General features: G+C 34.7%; 1 protein-coding gene and 1 long non-coding RNA gene across 3 annotated transcripts in view; one reads left to right on the top strand and one right to left on the bottom strand.

Annotated features, from left to right (window-relative positions):
- LOC123524872 (uncharacterized) overlaps positions 1-20,483 on the bottom strand; it is a 192,396-nt gene that overhangs the window by 57,514 nt on the left and 114,399 nt on the right. The gene's annotated exons all lie outside the window — the stretch shown is intronic.
- Positions 4,102-10,754, top strand: LOC123566226 (uncharacterized). The gene is made up of 3 exons (XR_008366828.1): positions 4,102-4,157; positions 7,192-7,300; positions 10,289-10,754. It is a non-coding gene; the product is annotated as an uncharacterized LOC123566226 (long non-coding RNA).

The following is a 20,483-nucleotide window of genomic DNA, read 5'->3' as shown; positions in this document are numbered from 1 at the left end:
GAGCAACTCGCGTGTTGAAGGCGAAACGTGAAACGTGTTGCACGGTTAGAAACGCGTGCATAAACGAGAAATAGTTATTGCGCATGCTCAGCGTGCAGCGTGCGCTGCCGCGCAAATAAATGTTCTCCTGCGCATACCCAGCGTGCCAAACCGAGAAGGTTAAATGCGCTTGCCCAGCTTGCAAAACCGAGCAAGTTAAATGCGTAAACGGTATACCGGAAAGTAGTGTAGACAGAATCTAGTAGACGTCAATGTTGTCTACGTCATAAAAAGACGGCAGTTCCACTGCATATCAAAGCGGCGACACTGAAATTCTATATCGCCAAGAATTGGATTCGCCTTCCATCAGTAAGTGTTGAAATGTTACTATAGTTACGCTTGATTTTATTGAGCACTATGTACAGTATGATAAACACAAATGTAAAATATACTTCAGTGTATCTCTAATAATTTCGCGAAAGATTTTTAATACAAGCGCGCAAATGTAATTTCAATCAAACTGACTAACCGTGGTGACTTCCCTTTAATAATTTTAATAATTTTACACCATTTGCTGTCAACGAAGGTTGTCATCAGCACAGGCACTTGGTTGCACTGATAGTATTTTTCTTATATTGGCCTGTACCTACTGTTTGTTGGTTTTAATACGTGCACCAGTGCGCCCTGTATTCAAAAACATGATTTACTGTAAGTGAATCCCTTTTATTAAAAAAGTTAAAACTTTAGGTTTTGGTATATTATTACATATAAGGTATGCCTGACGAGGCAACGGAAGTGTATGACCGGTGTATGACGGGTAATGAAAAGGTTTTGAACCACTAAATTATTTCCGGCTTTTGAGCGTTGATCATGACTGTTGTCTTTTTTTAAACTATGTAATAAAAATAAATTGGTTACACAAGGTCAAAAACAAGCTCACAACATTAAATTATAGAAAAAGAACTTATTCACAATGTACATGTCAGATATTTAATTTATAAAAATTGAAAATGTATTTCTGTATGAAAGGTATGTATATACTTCATAAGTGGCTGCAGGCAGGTATTAAAAATCTCTCTCTCTCTCCCTTCACCCCCCGCCCCCCTCTCTCTCTCTCATAATGTCAAGTCATCTCTCGACTGATAGAGACATGGGGTACACGTCGACTTGCTAGTTATGTTGAAAAAGAGTTCTAAAAGACTGATGGGTCCGACATCAGCTAAAATGAAAAGACTAAAAGAATGTTAGCATGGTAAGTGTGATTAAAAAGAACAAGCATTAAAAGATAAAAAAAACCCATAACACTCTGGTCTAGTACATGTACTTTATGGTTGCTACAACCACTTTGAAAGCTTCAAGGTCAGGGTGGTCAAGATTATTCCACAGAACATCTGAAACTTTGTAGTCAGGTTATTCTACAAGGTCAAGGTTATTCCATAGTATTACTTGGGTGCAAGATGGTATATGCATATTCTAGCTGTGGACGGACAAGTATTTGTATGCTTATGTTTTGACGTTTTCGTTTGTTGTTGCGATGATTATGAAATTAAGCGTTTATTAGCATTTAAAGATATATAAGTGATATTTTACATCTGTCACACTATTTTGCACTGACAATTAACCATAAAATATAGCCATGGAGTAAATATTTGGTTTTGATGACAGCTTTGATTTTTGTGACATGTAGTGCCTAATTTAGAAGGATTAAACTCCATGTCCCACTTATTTTCCCATTGTTCTATCTTGTTAAGATTTTCCTGGAGGATTTTGTTTCCATCCACAGAATTGATATCATAATAAGGTACATTATCGTCGGCAAAGTGTCGGATTTGAGACTTGATTGAAAATGGGAGATCGCTAATATAAAATAGAAAATACTGAGGTCTCAGGATGGACCCTTGTGGAAACCCAGATGCCATTGGTACTTCTTTGGAATTTCGCCCTCAAAAACTACAAATTGACTTTCTATCAAGTAGAAATGCATAATACCACTTGATGACTTGTGGACAGACACCATGATCTTAACAAAAGTCTTACTGAAGTCGAGTACAACTAAGTCAGTTTGTTTACGACTGGAAATGCTGTTAATCAGCTCACCTATTAACTCAATTGGTTGAGTTTTACAATATCTCCTTCAGAAACGCCATGTTGGAGGTCATAAAGAATGTTACGTTTAGAAAGGTGGACAGAGACATCGGAGGCATAGATGTGTTCTAGGGCAGTGTTGCTCTTTCCATTACTGCCCATGAACAGACTCAATCAAACCGAGTCTGCAATTTTCACTATTTGCTTTGTTCTAGGTGCTTCCGAGGGATCTACTTTCCAGATTTTATTTACTTCACAACAGCTGGTGTTAAGTGCTGTGTGGCGGCCGTAAAAAGTCGCCCCGACTTCATCTCAGTGTTGTTATATTTTCTGGTCCTTCGGGATCATTGATTTCAACTCATTTAGATTTGAAGATTGAATACTGCTTAAGCCGGTGCTAGGGGGCGTGGGCAGTATTGCTCTTTTCATTACTGCCCATGAACAGACTCAATCAAACCAAGTCTGCAATTTTCACTTTTTGCTTTGTTCTCGGTGCTTCCGGGGGATCTACTTTCCAGATTTTATTTACACAGTGAATGATATAACAGATAATTTGCCAAGTCATGCGGGTCCCCCTTCTTGAATAGAGGGCAAACAAAATCTTATCTCCATTTTGTGGGAACAGTGCCTGAGGAGAAAGATTATTGAAGATTACCAGTAGAACATCAACAATTTCATCATTAAGTTCCTGGAGGACAACTGGACAAAAATGGTCTGGTCCTGCAGCTTTGTCTGGTTTTAGGTTAGCTAGCAATTTGAGAATATCCATTCTATCGATGGAAATTTCAGATATTATGGAGGCAATGTTCAGAAGGCTATAGAATTTTAAGTTTTTGAAGTCAGTTTTGTCTAAGATAAAGTGGTGATTTGTTTAAATACGGATTGATAACTTTAAATTTGAAAATGAAATAGATTATTATAGTGTTTGTGGTCTTAAACCAGTAAAATGTCAAAAAGGTTATTCCATAACCCTACATAGTGCTGGTAAGTAAATATTTACACAGACTATCATCATAACTGAGGAGTTACATTTACATGCTCTTCACCAGTGTGGACTATACGTCCTGCTTTGGTGTAGAAATCTTTCGCTTGAAGAATTTATCCTGGTACATGGAAGGTTGGTGGTTCTAACCAGGTGTCTAATGAAGTTATACCTGCAGGCACACCTTATGTATTCCTCCAACAACATCAGATGTTTGAAAAATACCATGTCAAGAGACAAGAAAAAATAACTGTACAGCAATAGACCAAATCAGTTATTACCATTCATAATTTAATCATGTCCAAAACATTACGCAATGATACTTATTTCCACTTTGGTGATTATTACATTTCACTCGGACTTTATCGTAGACCCCTTTGTAAAATCTCAAACTTTAAACTAAAATAAAGGTATTAAATCCATATAATATTTGAACAAAACTTCAAAGTTTTGTTGTTTGTAGCATCATCTGAAGCATGTGCAGTGAAAAATCTTAATTTGATATCTAAAATAGTGTGATATTTATTTCTAGTCACTTTATTTTCATTGTAAATATACTTCGTTATACCCAAGTGGAAACTGGCAGGTACTCGAAAATGCAGCTCTCTGACTGGCCAGTTAGAACCCCTAACGTACGGTGATGTCATGTTAAAATTATAAATTTCTGGAGGTCCATCATGAATTCTGTGAAAAATTGTAATGATAATTCTTGTACAATCTTTGTCGACGTGTCTGTGTTATGGTTCTGGCTCTGTAGGCAAAAAGCGACATGTACTCCAGTTCGTTTTACAGTCTGTTCCATTGATCTGTTTTAGTAATACAGAGTTAATATATAATATTAACGCATGAAATAAGTTAGGTAGTTCTAGTTACCACGCCACGATAAATTAGTGGCTTACTACCGTCTGCAAAACCAGTCGACCGTAGTTCCGTTGCCGATAATGGCCGATAATGGCGGAGTGCAATTCCTTCTCTTTATATCTATCCTCAGACCAAATATTTAAGATTCTTTAAAAAGCGAATTTTCGACATACCGTCAGTGCAACCAAGTGCCTGTGGTCATCAGTTGTTGAAAATATGAAATATTCATGTTGGTTTTACTAGTTCTACGGTAGGTACTGTACCTCATTTTACTTTTTCAATGTATGTATTCCATTTTTCATGATGCTAAGCCTCCTAATAGTAATACCAGTGCTAACAGGGGCGTAGATATTACTCTAAAGTGTCAAGGGAAGCTGTTTTACAGAACTTCACCCAGTAGAGCACACACAGTAATTAACAGATCATATATAAATCAGTATATCGCCTGTAAATTTATATATCTACACATCTTTTAATCAATATTTCGGTAAGTAAGATTATTTACAGGGCTCCAGATAAGATGTGTATTAGCGTAAATTACGCTTTGAAATAATTCATATACTCATGTCTGATAATTTTTAAGCATATAAAAACGTAGATCTATATGAAATAACAGAAACGCACGCAATGACTTTTTATTGGCGTAAACAATATCTGAATCGTCCCGATGCTTTATGTAACACTGAGCACAGTCAGCATTAATTCGCCCACATTGAACATACACACGCATTGAATGGTACTCTATAAACCTAGGTTAAACTATTTTTACACTCAATGTCTGTGTATATCAAATAGTTGGGAATTTATATTGATGGTACGGTAGTGTATTTTAAAGCGGTGTCGATTTAAAATATCAACTTCCGGTGCGGAATAAACAAAAATGTCTCTTTCTAAGAATGTATAAGTGAACAAACACTACGCATTCTTTAAACCAACAAAACTGATCCCCAAAACATAGCTAAGGTATATTGAATATTCTATTTTATTCGGTAGCGAGTGTGAAGCCAAAGCAATTTAAGCCAAGGGAAAAAAAAGAAGCAAAAACTTAAATGATGAATTGAAAATAAACTGCAAACAAATGCATGGGTGTTACACCCAATAAATATGTTATAAAACTGATTTCTGTTTTTTTCACATTTATAAATTTTCAAGAGTAAAATTACTTGTAGCCAATTTCAGATTTTACCATTTTACCCATTCACAAAAATATGTTGAGTAAATACTCATTGGCCAAAAAAAATATCTGGAGCCCTGGTTTAGAAAAAAAATCACAGTCAAATCCGCACCTTTAAACGCACATCTGGGGTTTATTTTTTATTACACCAGCACATAAATTTGTAAAGTTTCAACTTCGAACGCTGCGAATTTTGCCTTTGGGGACATATTCTCAAAGAACTATACAAGTGACATACTTTAGTGTTATAATATACCCCAAAAATAAGTTGACAATTCGTTTCTCTGCCTTTCTGTCAATTCACCGGAATCATTTTGATGTTGACCGGTACTTTTCCATCATTTATTTTAACAAGCTGCTCATGAAATTGAATGACCATGTTATAAACCAGTCAAACATGACCTTCACCTCGGAAAAGAAAGGTGAAGAATTTCGACATTATTAGTTGAATAAGTTATATTTTGATATAGTTCTAGCATTTGAAACTGTTAAACATGCGTATGTGGTTTAATACAGATATGCTAATGCAGTTTATTTTACAAACACATCATGGGGATATTGCCCATATCCTTTCCACAGCCTTAACGTAATAAAACATATTAGCGTATGATGACCCTTTCACGCTTCCATAGAATCAACATTTATTAAACAAAATTAATTTTGAAAATATTTCTGAAATGTATAGGTCTGCAGTTCTCAAATATGGTTATATCTTACATCCAAGGCATATACTGACACTCTCAGACAACATCAAAAACAACCTTTTGAGCGATTTGATGAAGTTCCAAAATTATCAGTGTACCCCTGGTCCGTGACGGAACCATTTGGGATTTGTGGTTATTTGAGCTCAAATATCTTTTTGTAGATGAAAAGCTGACATGCAGTACTAAAGCCCAGGTAATTTCAGTTTCAATTTGTTAGAAAGTGCTGAAAATTGACACTTCAATAGCAAAAAAACAAAACAAAAAAAATAACAACAGAAGTCCATGAGCGTCCAGACGGGGTGACCCCTGCGCGTGACCCCTGACTATCTACGAATCAAATATGGCCTTCGTTTTCAAGTTTAGCATTTCTACTTTCATTTTCTTTCCTTCCGGAAATAGCTGAAGGTCGAGTGACATCATTTTCTGTGTTGTCAAAAACATATATATGCCTGGCGAGATTGCATAAATATGTGCTGGCCGTCCTAAGGTTATAAAAAAATATCTAAATATTTCCTTGGATCACATCAAATTGGACTAGCCCTGATCTCTACTCTAGACCGAATTCCGGTATTGTATGTCATGGTATAGGACTTGAATATTAAAACAGGGAGAAATTATGTAGACGGCCGTGTAGCTCAGTCAGTAGAGCATCAGAACGGTATTACGAGGCCCCCGGGTTTGAGTCCCTGTCTGGCTGCACATTTTTCTCACCCTTTGACATTTAGCGCCCAGCTTTGGACGGTGATGGTATTACACTGGCTAGTCTCCTACGCCTGTAATTGCTTATATATACTTAAGTACCTATAACTGAAAAAAATTCAAGGACAAATTTCAAAATGGTGGGGAAATATGTCACGGTATAGGACTTGAATATTAAAACGGGGAGAAAGTGTGTAGGCGGCCGGGTAGCTCAGTTGGTAGAGCATCTGAAGGGTATTCATAGGCTCTGGGTTCGAATCCCGGTCTGACTGCACTTATTTCTAACCCTGTGACGTGTATTAATAACCATTGTTTAAAGTAATTGCTTTACTAGTAATAGTTATGACTAGTTTTCATAGAATTGTCATTACGGGTTGTTTTTGTAAATATTTCATCTATAACATTAGCTCTCACTCAGGTTTAAAGTATACTTAAATAAGTAATTTTATCTGAAGAAAAGTCTAATTGAATAAAGAGAAAAAAGTCCCTCAGTGAAAAGGAATGAAAAATTCTTTTTTAAAGCCTTACTTTATTACAGACTGATAGATAAAATCTATAACTCAGTGTAAGTTCTGTAACTACCATTTATTGTCATGAATACAGTAGATTTGTTTTGACTGAATATTAACATTTTGGTATTGACTAAAAAGGTTGTTATCAGCTTAGTAGGTTAAATGTATATTTGATGCATTTTTTTTTTGTTACAGATGTGTGTGCCATTCCACATCTGAGCACTGTAAAGTCTGGCAGCAAAATAAAGATATATTCAAATGGATCTTGTGCTGTGTCTCCCATCTGACATCATACTAGAAAAGGGTATAATCATATCTTTGTTACTATTGCTTATCATGCTTATATCTTACTGTAACTTCACATAAACATTGTCCAGAATACAAGCAAAGTAAAGTATGTGCAGGGGCAGGGACCATTATACATAAGGACAAGGTCACCAAGGTGTTATATTTATGTTATTTTTAAGGCTAAAGTTTTTCGACAATCTTTGTTTTCCTGTCATATCTTTGTTACTATTGCTTATATCTTACTGTAACTTCACATAAACAGTGTCCAGCATACAAGCAAAGTATGTGCAGGGGCTGGGCCGGTATACATAAGGACAAGGTCACCAAGGTGTTATACTTAGGTTTTTTGTAACGTTAAAGTTTTTCGGCAACCTTTGTTTTTCTGTCATATCTTTGTAACTATTGCTTATATCTTACTGTAACTTCACATAATCATTGTCCAGCATACAAGCAAAGTATGTGCAGGGGTTGGGCCCATTATACGTAAGGTCAAGGTCACCAAGGTGTTATACTTAGATTATTTTTAAGGTTAAAGGTTTTCGGCAAATTTTGTATTTTCTGTCATATCTTTGTTAATGTTACTTATATCTTACTCTAATTTCACATTAACATTGTCCAGCATACAAACAAAGACTGTGCAGGGGCTGGTCTAATGTCAAGGTCAAAAAGTTGTTATACATGGAATTATTTTCATGTTATGTTTTTCAAAAGCTTCGTTTATAGACATATCTTTAGTAGCTTGAAATTAAAAATATTTCTTTATTATTATCATCTGCATGTGTAGTTACATTCCTCATAGCTCTGATTGTATGTCTTACAGAATTATGCCCCTTTCATACTTAAAGTTTTTGGCAATCTCCGCTCTGTGGATATAACGTTACTGCAACATAAGATAAAGATTTGAAACTTAAGATGTATCTTTATCATCATCATCTGCATGTGTGGCAACAATCCCCATAACTCTGATTTGTATTTTTGACCAAATTATGCCCCTTTCATACTTTAATGTTTTGACAAATTTTGTTTTCTGGGCATATTAAACTTTGGTACTTTATAAGATAATGACTTGAAACTCAAAATACATCTTTACCATCGTCATCTGCATGTCTGGTAACAATCCAAATAAGTCTTATTTGTGTTCTTGACAGAATTATGCCCCTTAGTGTATCTTCCTTTTAAAGTAGAGGTCTCTTATTGAGATATATATTCATTTTACTGTCAAACCGCCGAAGAGTGGAGCGCGCTGTCTTACGGACAGCTCTTGTTTAAAATTCTATTTTAAATGTAATACTTTGTCACAAGCAAGATCTAATTAGGTCAAATTTTGCTTCAGTTGAGCGACTAAGGCCCACTTGGGCCTCTTGTTTTCTGAAGTCTTGTTATAAAACTTACTGAATGATTTTCCAGTCAATAGTCTAAACTGTGATCTTTCAGTGCAGACCTCGGGCAAAACTTTTGACTGTATAACCTGCAAGATATGCAATAAGTGTATATTATCAGGACTCCTTATAATAGTTAATGCTGTCTGCTGTGTTAATAGTTGTGCACAACTCAAATAAGTCATTAACTTAAAAAAATAATAGAGTAACTGACAGCCATATATTCAGAGTTGAAATCGTTTGGAACTGAGGATTTGTTATTCGGACATTTAACCAACACTAAAGCAAATATACGTGAATGATGCAGTTCGGAATTTCCGTTTTGGAAATAGTCAACTCATTAAAACAACTAAGCAAATGTGACTGAGGCCATTTAGGTTTCGGGATTACAGACAATTAGAACAATAACTATCGGTAATTTCATTACGTCAGTCACCCAATGGATATCTCAAAAAATGGCATATAGCAAATTGTACTTTCATTTTCTTTAAATGTGCTGGTTTTCCTGTGTTCTAAATATAGTTTTAACCTTTACCCTGCTAAATTTCTAAAATGGACTAGTCTGTCATAAAGTTTGGGCAGTGTCATTTATTATTAGAAGGGGTGTTCACTCAAAATTTACTGACCGAATAGCAAACAATGCAGGCCAAGATCGGCCCGCACATCTTGGCCTGCACTGGTCGCAAAGGCAGAATAACTTGCCGCCAAAAAGTACATCATTTTGCTAAGGCGTAGCCAGGGGTTGTTCGACTGGTACGACCGCGTTGAACTTTTTTCCGGCTAAGTTTTTACTGATAAGATAAAGATACGTTTTCATGCCAATTGTACATTTTCGTGTAATTACAATTTGCCACTTTTTATTTATATGTAATATGTCAGACAGTCGGTACACGTTTCGGAAAGAAATCCAAAATATCTTAAGATTTCTATAAGTTTACGAAGATGTAACTCGAACTCCAAAATGACAAGTGTGCGTTATTAGCTCCGCTATTCAAATAATAGGTATATAACTTATATAGGGACAAAAAAAAATTTTGTCTGAAAGTTCAAGGCTTACACCTTTGATATTTGGTATGTAATATTGCCTAGGGGATTTCTAACAAGATTGTTCAAATTATGCCCCTGGGGTGAAAAGAGGACACACTTGTTATATGAGTTATATAGGAATAGATACTTCAAAAATTATCAGATCATATTTCCTACACTGTTTAATTATATTTACCTGATGACCCCGAGCTATAAGTGGTCACTTGACTATGACCTTGACTTACTGACCTACTTTCTTGTTTTTTAAGATGCAGCCTTGAAATTTGGATGACATGTACAGTTTTGCACGCTGATCTTAAAACTGACTTTCGGTGACCATGAATGTGACTTACTGACCTACTTTCTAATTCTTTAGCATCAGTTTGCCATTTTAAACATGTGGCTCATATTACTTAGGTGAGCGATTCAGGGTCATATGACCATGTTGTTTTGTAAAAAGATATTTTAATAATTCGTCCTATAACTGATTCTATTTTCTCGTGTAAGTTTGTATTCTACTTTATTTATTTTTCTATTACTCATTACCAGGGGCAGGTCATACAAATACAATGTTTACGACATTATTGTTCTTTTTACAGGTCATGTAAACGTAACAAAAAGTCATGCGAATGGACATCAAAATGTTGACACAGATCGGTATTTGAGACTTAAATCTTCAGGATATAACTTCATAAAACTGGCGGATAAATCAAACTGCGAAGTTCTTTCGAATGGCGAGTAAAACAGTTGTGTCTCTTCGTAGGAACGATGATACAATATTTACGTATGCATTCAAATGATGCTGTTCAAGGTAACAAGAAGAAGTTAACATTTGGCAGTGTGAGAAAGGAAATTTTCTTCTGCATGACGGGAAAATGATGTTTGCATGCATATTTTATCGGAGGCAGCTGCAAAACCACCAATAGGAAACTCTTTTTGAAATTATGTTGTGATAGACTGTTTGACTGTTTTCGGCCCGCTTTGGCGAGACGATATAACGATAGTTTTATACGAAAATCTGCGATAAAGTCCGGAAATCTCGCTTGTGGAGAGAAGAAACTTGATTATGATGTTCCCGCTAAGGAAACAAAATCTTGCGTCGAACCAGCAGCTGTGTGAATACATCCTCGAGAAGAAAGGTACAGAGTGATAGCCCCTGAAAGAGCCAGAATTAGCTTTTTTGACCTTTTCTGCACAATAGCAGCTTCATTTATGATTTGAATTAAATCAAGCTTGCACACAACTTGTGTCACCATAAGATCTCGGTTTCTTTCTTGAACTGGCCAGATCCCATCTTGGGTTCGAGAGTTATGGCCCTTGAAAGGGCCAAAATTAGCTATTTTGACCTGTCTGCACAATAGCAGCTTCATTTATGATTTGACTTTAACTAAACTTGCGCACAACTTGTATCACCACAAGATCTTGGTTCCTTTCTTGAACTGGCCAGATTCCATCATGGGTTCTAGAGTCATTGCCCCTGAAAGGGCCAAAAATTAGCTATTTTGACCTTGTCTGCACAATAGCAGCTTCATTTATGATTTGACTTTAACTAAACTTGCGCACAACTTGTATCACCACAAGATCTTCCTTCCTTTCTTGAACTGGGCAGATTCCATCATGGGTTCTAGAGTTATGGCCCCTCAAAGGTCCAAAATTGGCTATTTTGGCCTTTGCAACCATATAGAGATTTCTTTTATGGTTTGACTTGATACGAACTTCCAAAATATCTTCAACAACAATAAATCTTGGATTCCATGATTTATCATAATTATATCTATTGACCTCCCCTGATTGTAATAAAAATGGATTTATATCAGTAAGTACTTATAGGACTTATTTGAAATTTCATTATTGTCATTAGTTGGACTGAGACAATCAGGGTAGGTAACTATGGACTGATTTCAAATTACCTCCCTTTATTTGAAATTAAAATGGGTATATATCCGTAACTAATGAAGATACTGATCTGAAATTGCATTTATGTCAACAGATGGACTTGGACAATCAGTGAAGATACATATTGACTAAATTTATGACAAATTACCTCCCTCTTTTTTTATCTAAATGAATACACCTTAGCAGCTTCAAATGAGATTTGTTTGAAACGTTATTTATGTCTTTCATGGTAAGAAATAGTCGTATTAGGTAACTCTTGATAGAACATTTATCGATATGAATACTTTACTAATATATTGCTGTATAGGCTTGTACTCTGTATCTTCTTCATGCATATACCAATGCATGATTACCTCCCCTGATTTTAATAAAAATGGATTTATCTCAGTAAATGTTGATAGAACTCATTTGGAATTTCATTATTGTTTTTAGTTTGACTGAGGCAATCAGGGTAGATAGTATGGACTGATTTTATGTCAAAGTACCTTCCTTTGTTTCAAATTAAAATGGTTGTATCTCAGTAACCAATGAAGATACTGATTTGAAATGTCATTTGTGCCATCAGATGGACTCGGACAATCAGGGTAGATAACTTTTGACTGAATTTATGACAAATTACCTCCCTTTATTTTATGTAAACGAATATATAAGTACGTAAGGAATATCATGTTAGTACAAAAATGCAGCATTTGAGCCTAGGACCCTCTATGTCAAAACTTGATCATATCATTTTGAGCAATGGTACTGCGGTGAGCGATACAGGGCCATCATGGCCCTCTTGTTTATTTTTGTAATTGAAAAACGCACCACGTAGAGGTTGCTCATTACGAAAATGATATTTTTGTTTAAAAACTTAATTACTTTAAAATATTTTGTGTTTTTAGGATAGATGATACATCGGTTTTTATCACATGACGTGTTTAAAACATGTAAAGGTAGCTGTTCATGTTTTTTTTGCTTCTTACTGTATTTTCTTTCGATATAATAATATTTTATAGTATCAATAAAGTTGATTTATTTCATGTTGAGATTTTAAATATTTTCATTGCTTTGTTTGTCTGTTCGACCTTTACTCACATTTTGCTACTAATGCATTACCAACTTTTAGAAACATCTCTAAACCGATAAAGCGGGACAGCTCTATCTATCACGAAATCAAAAATCTAATATCGTCAGCGCTACCAGATGCATTCGTCGATTTCCGTATTAATTGTTGTTGTTGTAGTAACACGGGGATGGGGGTCGATAATTAACAGCTTTGGTCATTTTCTGATGCATTTTCTGGCGGGCGGTTTGCCAAACGATATACTTGAATGAAGTTTTAATAACATTAAAGTGTCGAAAATTTATATTATACTTTATCAGTTGTCAAATAAAAGTGGTATTTAGGAATACGAATATGTTATCTAAAATATTTAGAAATCGTTACATTTTATTCATCAAACACATAAATTTACGTTCTTTTCAATACACGAAACATCATGTTAAACATATATCTATGTACAAAAAAGAAATATTTACGCACAAGAAACTGTCTGTAAATAAAATAAATATTCAAGAATATGAATAGGCCATCTAAAATATTTTAAAAGCGTAACATTTTTTTAAAAAAAAATCTAACACATAAATTTACGATCAGTGTAGATGATGATCAGCCTGCACATCCGTGCAGACTGATCATGATCTGCACTGTTTGCCATTCAGCCAGTAACTTTTTGGTATGCACCCCTTTTCATAATTTATAGTACTGTCCAAATTGAAAGATAGACAAGTTCAAAATAGAAATTTAGCATGGTAAGGATTAATTTTCTTATATCGTGTTTAAATAGAAATATCATATTTGCGTGACTTGATTAAGTACTGCTGACAAATACTACTACCATAGTATATTTTAACTATAAATACATTGAAAAAATCAACATTAAATAACAATAACTTAAACAATAGCTTGATTTTAGAATAGCAGACTTAACTAAGCAATTACTTAAGTTTATTTCATGAAATTTGGGCCAGGATCTTTACTTAGTAAATATTTACGGAACAAATCTATTAACGATTTATGGTATAATCTAAATTCATAGATGGACAAGTATAATATATTTCTGTGAATTCTAAGTTTCCTGCTGTCATACGATTAATAAAATAAGGGTAAAAATCATAAAAATAACTCCCGATGGAAAGGGAAAAGACTACAGAAAAGACAGAAGAAAGTGAAATATATACATATCAACGCAAAAACCATAAAAATACCTAATAGTATCACTTAAAGTAATTGGGGTAACATATTTTTATGACCCGACTTGAAACAACACTGACCGGATATTGTTTACCCCTAGGCAATATTGTAATACACAATAAATATCAAAGGGTAATTTTAAAACATTTGTTACAATTAAATTATATTATGCTAAATGTGTGCAATCTTTGTACTAAAAAAATAATAGATAACGCAATTTTTAAACGAATAATTAAAAATGTACCAAAAATATGCATTAATTTAAGAATACAGAATAAATATTGCTTATATAGGCAATTTTATCGATTTTCCGACAGATCGATGTTACAAAACTTTCGTAATGTACAGCCGACATTTCATTGAAACTTAAGATGCACATAGATATCGTTGAGACGAAGTGCATCTTACAAGAACTTGATGTCTATGTTGAAGAGTATTCAGATTATTTCCATTTATGTAGCTAATATTTTCTTGTCCAAAAGTACTAAGAACATCTCGGACAGTTTAACTTACATGAGATGCAGAGCAGTACACAAGAACAGTTACTACGTTGAATGCATTTAAAGTTATCTCCATTTTGTACTTAATTCTTCCCGGTCCAATGCGTCATTTTCAAAAATGGTAAGAAGTTGAAATCGTGACGAGACAAGTAAATTGCACGAGAATCTTTACTCAATTTAGGTCATATCTGAAACTGTTTCCGTTTTGTCCTCTGCCAAAAGCGGAAGAATATTTTTCTTTTTCTACATCACGTATTATCCAACTTGACTCGGTAAATGCAGTTTATGCCCTTGATTTGTTTAATAAACATGAAAATAGTATTCAAGTTAAAATCACCAGATGTCATATAGTGATAATTTAGCATAGTGCAACTACACATTGGCTGATCATGATGTGTGTGCAGGGGCGGGGGTGGTGGGCTCTGTGGCCGAGTGGTTCGTGTCGTTGACGTCAAAAAATGATGCGTGTGCGTAACAATTTGTATGCTATTTCTAGGGTACGCCCCCTCGGAAAGAGATAGATATATCTCAAGTGGTGCAACCCGACGTACATATCATCTGATTGAGCCTTCTCTTTTGTCACAATATCATCTTTGAAGTCTGTAAATTCTAATGAAATCTCAAAGGAAAATGAAAGTTATATAATTGAACCTTCGTTACTGGAGAAATTTCTCGTTCTGCTGCCAAATACATAGAATAGCAATTTAGATGGAAAAGCAAATGGTAGAATTTGCTGTGGCCGAATTATTACGGTTCCCCTCCCATTTTTTATATCAAATGAAATATACATGTATCTGTATTGCAGAAATAGGCCTACAACTGTTTGAAAATTTTAGGAAATATATAAGTCAGGTGTGTAATACGTTTATATTTTTATAAGCCAGTAAAGCTTTTCGTCTGACGAGAAAATCATTCATCCCCCGCGTTTTATTAATGTTTGAACGTAATTTCCGATTTGATAGTAAAACTTGAAAACGTGATAAATATGTTAAACACACTAAAACAAACATTTTTGTTGAAGTTTAATGAATGACCTTTTCGGACCTCGGGCAATATTTTCCCACTTTTTTACCGGCAATTTCTAATTGCATCAGGTCAGAAATAAATTTCCTTCAAGTTACGAGTTCAGTACAGTAAAATATACTGTTGTACTTTAGACCGGTTAATAGCATAAACTGTGGGCCGACGACTTAAATAAGGTGATATTTTATAAAATTTATCCCTACACGAGAATGAAAAGGGTCCCCATAATACGAACACACAGTCAAAATATATTTGGTCCGTTTTGACATGACTTATCGCAGAATTTTCCATTCTTTCACATAATTCATTCCTTTCCCCAAATATATAACAGAGTGCACTCGCATGAACACTACGTGTTTAATTACAAAAAAAAGAGTTATTTTAATTGATACATAGACTAAGTGCGTTTATTTTATTAGAAGGGTTCGATTTTAACTGCATGAAGATAGTTTTAAACAGCTGGCCGTATCGGGAAAGTTTTCTTTAATTTACCCCAATATTTGCAATATAGAGATATTGCCCGAAACTATTCGAGACAAAAATGTACTAATTGTGAGACTCTCATTCTGATTAGGTAGATCACAAACAACACGTAACGTTTCGCCAAAGGCGGTATTGCACTTTGATCCTCTGACTGACAGGATGGGATACTGTGTCATCCGGTTTCCATTAATTGTTTAGCGGGAGTAGCATTTTGCGCATGTTTAAATATGTATAATCTTTAGTAACTATGATAGTGTATGTACAATTTTGCGAAAAAACTTCTTTTTATTACGATATTTTTAGAGACATTCCTTATGATAAATTTTCTGATTTTCGTTGAATATTATAGTTGAATAATAAATTACATATTATATAAAGTTACGCATTTCTCCATTTCTTTTTTTTTTTTTTTTTTTTTTTTTTTTGATTGATTTTAGACAGATGAGAGATTATAGTACATACTAGGAAGAAAAACGTATCTATTCTAATATACGCTAGCTCCCGTATAAAAGCTGTATTTTTTGCCCTAATGTGAATAATCTATCAAATCATCACACTAAAGCTAGCCTGTATTCTGTGACAGAGTTTACTCTCAGCGTAAATTTATATTTATAATTATTCATCCTAAAAAGTTATTTAAAATATTTCATACAAGAATAATTATGATAACTTTGTATACGCTCATCCTTGTAACAGTGGATTAAAAAACGCAGCAAAATCCATTAAAAATGTATAAGATCATCACCGAGGCATTTTGAAATATATGGATAATTTCACCTTATACTTCTTTTTATTATCTGTTCATACAGTATGTTTCTTTTGATTTCATTTTTGATGTGCGCTTGTATGTTCAGTCTGTCATAACAAGTAGTTTAATATGTACAGTAACTATAGGAGAAGGACAAAATAAGTTACACTAACTTTGTTTCCTAATCCTCATTTTATCTTTAGAACTGTTGTATCCATGTTATGCATACTTGTAAAAAAATACTGTTTAAACTTATTTCACCTTCTCATTTAATGACTTATGTAAAACAGCGTGTGTTTGAAATAATAGAGAAGTTCACTGAAATGGAATTAAAAATGTATTTTAACACTTGTTTAGAACGAAACGATATGACATAAAAAGAAAAAAAACTTTTATATTTGTTCTTAAAGACAAAGCTTTAATCGGTAATTAATGAAAAACAAAGACAAATATCAAACAGGGAATGCCACGCACCAAAAACGCAGCCTCCTCAAAACGAAACCCAGACCAATTAGTAAATATGTTTTGATTCCATTTAAACTTTGAAATGGAAGCAACAAAAGTTACAAAATTCCACTTGTGATCATACACAGGCATCATGCAGGCGACGCGAGCTGCGCATGCGCTTTACCATCTCCAATCTACACGGTGCGCATGCGTATAATGCAAAAAGCTCGTCTCCCGCTTTCGTACGCTTACACGGTTTAAAACTAATTTGATTGGCTGCACGATTAACTAAGCGTGTAACGTGAAACGTGTATGAATGGTGCCACGCAAGGGTTTAATCGTGTGCACGGGGAACCAACACGCGGGCGCCACTGTAACCTAGTGTTTGACCCCACGTAACCCAGATTCAAAATCCTCTAAGACTTTGTAAAAACAAACATTCTGGCCAAGTTCAATGAAGATTAAATAAAAAATGTGGCCCTAGAGTGTAAACAAGCTTTTTTTGACATGGTGACCTAGTTTTTGAACAGACGTAACCCTGATAAACAAATTCGAGATTTCATGGAGACAAACATTCTGGCCAAGTTTCATGCATATCAGATATAATTGCCGCCCCTATTGCACACACCAAGTTTTATTATAAGCTGACAGAGTGGTCAACTCTTTGACCCCATATGACCTATATTTCAACTTGACCTAGATTTGATCAAGACAAACAATCTGTTCAAAGTCCACGAATATCCAGTTAGAAAACGCAGCTCTAATTGCTTACACAACGTTTTTGACAGATTTGACTAGGTGACCTAGTTTTTAATGACAGATCACCTATATTTAAACTTGACCTAGATTTTTTCAAGAATATCACTCTGATCGAATATTCAGTGAAAAATACAGCTCCTATTGCACACACAGACAGTATTTTCTTTTTTTTTGACCGGGTGACGTTGTTTCTAAACCCAGATGACCCATATTTAAACTACTTAGATCTTACCAATCAATGTTAACGAATATTCAGTGAACAAGAGGGCCATGATGACCATATATCACTCACCTGTTAAACTTGGCCTTTGAATAATCAAGATAAACATTCTCACCAAGTTTCATGAAGATAGAGTCATAGGTTTGGCCTCTACAGTGTGAACAAGCGCTTCCTTTGATCTGAGTGGTGACCTAGATCTTTACTCCACATGTCCCAGTGTCTAACTTGGGACGAGAATCATCGAGAAAAACATTTTTACCAAGTTTCATGAAAGTAGGGTCATAAATATTGCCCATAGAGTGTAAACAAACCTTCCCTTTGATTTGAGTGTGTGACTTAGTTATTGATCCAACATGACCCAGTTTCAAACTAGGCCTAGGAATTATCAACATAAACATTCTGACTAAATTTCATAAAGATAGGGTCAATAGTGTTTACAAGCTTTTGCTTTTATCTGACCAGCTGACATAGTGTTTGACCCAATATGACATAGTTTTGAACTTGGCCTAGGTATCATTAAGATAAATATTCAGATTAAGTTTCATGAAGATAGGGTCATAAATGTGGCCTCTATACTTTGCTACACAACGCAGTAGATATTATGACGTTCAATCTTTGAAAGAGTTTCAGTCGGAAATATTTTATCGTTTTTAAACCAGATCTAACATTTCAAGCTTTTATTTACATCTTGCAATATAATTATGTTTGCAGCTGACATTTTAACAAATACGTTAAAACATTTTTACATAACTGATTTTAGATATGTTTTACATTATTCATAGTGTTCTTTACATTTTTACATGGATGTTTTTAGGTATGTTTTACATTTTTACATCAATGTTTATGCTTTACAGTTGGCTTTTGCAATATGACTTGTTCTCGGCGATATATGACCATTTTGTGTCGATTCGCCGTAAAACCCAACTCACTCACTCACTAGGTTGTTAACAAACTTTTCCTTTGATTTGACCTGATGACCTAGTTTTTGACCCAACATGACCCATGTTTGATCCTGGCCTAGAAAACATCAAGATAAACATTCAGAGCAAGTTTGTATCAAATCAAAGCATAAATTAAACCTCTATATGGCTAAAAGGGCCAAAATAAAATTTTGCCGCTTTCAGGGGCAGTAACTAGAATTCGTGATGGATTCTAGTGACTTAGTTTTTGACCCCACATAACCAGAATCAAACTTTACCTAAAAGTTATCAAGATAGAAAATCTGACTAATTCTCGTGAGTTTCAAATTTAAAAAGTGGTTTTCAGAGAGTTAACAAGATTTTCATTTAATCTATCCTAGTGACCTTGTTTTTGACCTCACTTGCACCAGTTTCGAAACTTGTCTAAAGATCATCAAGATAAACTTTCTACCCACGTTTCAGAAAGATAGGTTCATAAATGTTACCTCTAGAGTTTTTAGAAGATTTTCCTTTGATTTTGATTAAAACTGCTTTAAACTTATTGACGCTAGAGTGTAAACAAACTAAATTTTAACGGACGGACGACGGACATTCATCGATCCTAACCACTCACGATGAGCCTTTGGCTGATGACTTGAAAATCCATTTATAAAAATGCCAGGCAGGTGTAGAGCAGATATTTTCCGTATACTTAATATTTCATCACGTGACATTCTCAGCCTGCCAAGTCCGTTGTTTCTATGATTAAAACGATTTTGAAGATGTTATAACACAAAATGAACATGCGCTAACGCTATTCTAGCAAAAAGGGAGAGGAATAAATTAATACATGAATGCATTCTTCTCCAACATCATTTAATTTCCATGCGCGGGGATATCGGAGCTGTTTTTGTTTTTATTCTTGTTGACGTCATTTCTATTTAAATTATCTGTTTTGGGACCGTAATACGTTTACGCTTTATCCTGGAACGCGCATATATAAAAAAAAAATGTGTTATAGCAGCACCTGAGCGCGAGAACCACTCAGTTAACACACTTTTACTGTCCTGTTAAAACACCCATGTAAAGGGACAAGAGCAGCAGTTTAAACAGATTAATGCTAAATTCTAATATGCTTTTCTCTGTTAAAACACTCCTAGGTTTGAATCTTGCATGCATATAATAAAATATTGTATTCTTAAGAGTTTGAGCAGTAACAAATAAAAAAAGCATAGCATTTTATGACGAAAAATCCTTACTGCCTTTGGCGGGATTCGAATCCGTGTCGATCGGGTTCAAGTTCACTGCTCTTACCACTGAGCCAAAAAGCCGACTCCATTACGCTATTGTCAGAGATCGTCTTCAAACGTACAGGCTATGTGTAAGCGACCGTAGTACTTCCCATCTTCAAAGAAGGTCTCTTTTAAGGTGACGTGTTATCTGTTTTAGCATAGAAAGTGTCATTTTTGACACGAGATAAAGTCCGTATCTTGGAGAAGTTCCCATCTTACGGTGGTTTAGGCGTAACAAATTAAACAGCAATCATTTATGACCAAAAGTCAGAACTGCCTGTGGCGGGATTC

The sequence above is a fragment of the Mercenaria mercenaria genome, chromosome 1, assembly GCF_021730395.1.
Source record: "Mercenaria mercenaria strain notata chromosome 1, MADL_Memer_1, whole genome shotgun sequence".
Lineage (NCBI taxonomy): Eukaryota > Metazoa > Mollusca > Bivalvia > Venerida > Veneridae > Mercenaria > Mercenaria mercenaria.
The sequence above is the reverse complement of the archived record's forward strand: the minus strand, read 5'-3'. Positions and strand labels throughout refer to the sequence as shown.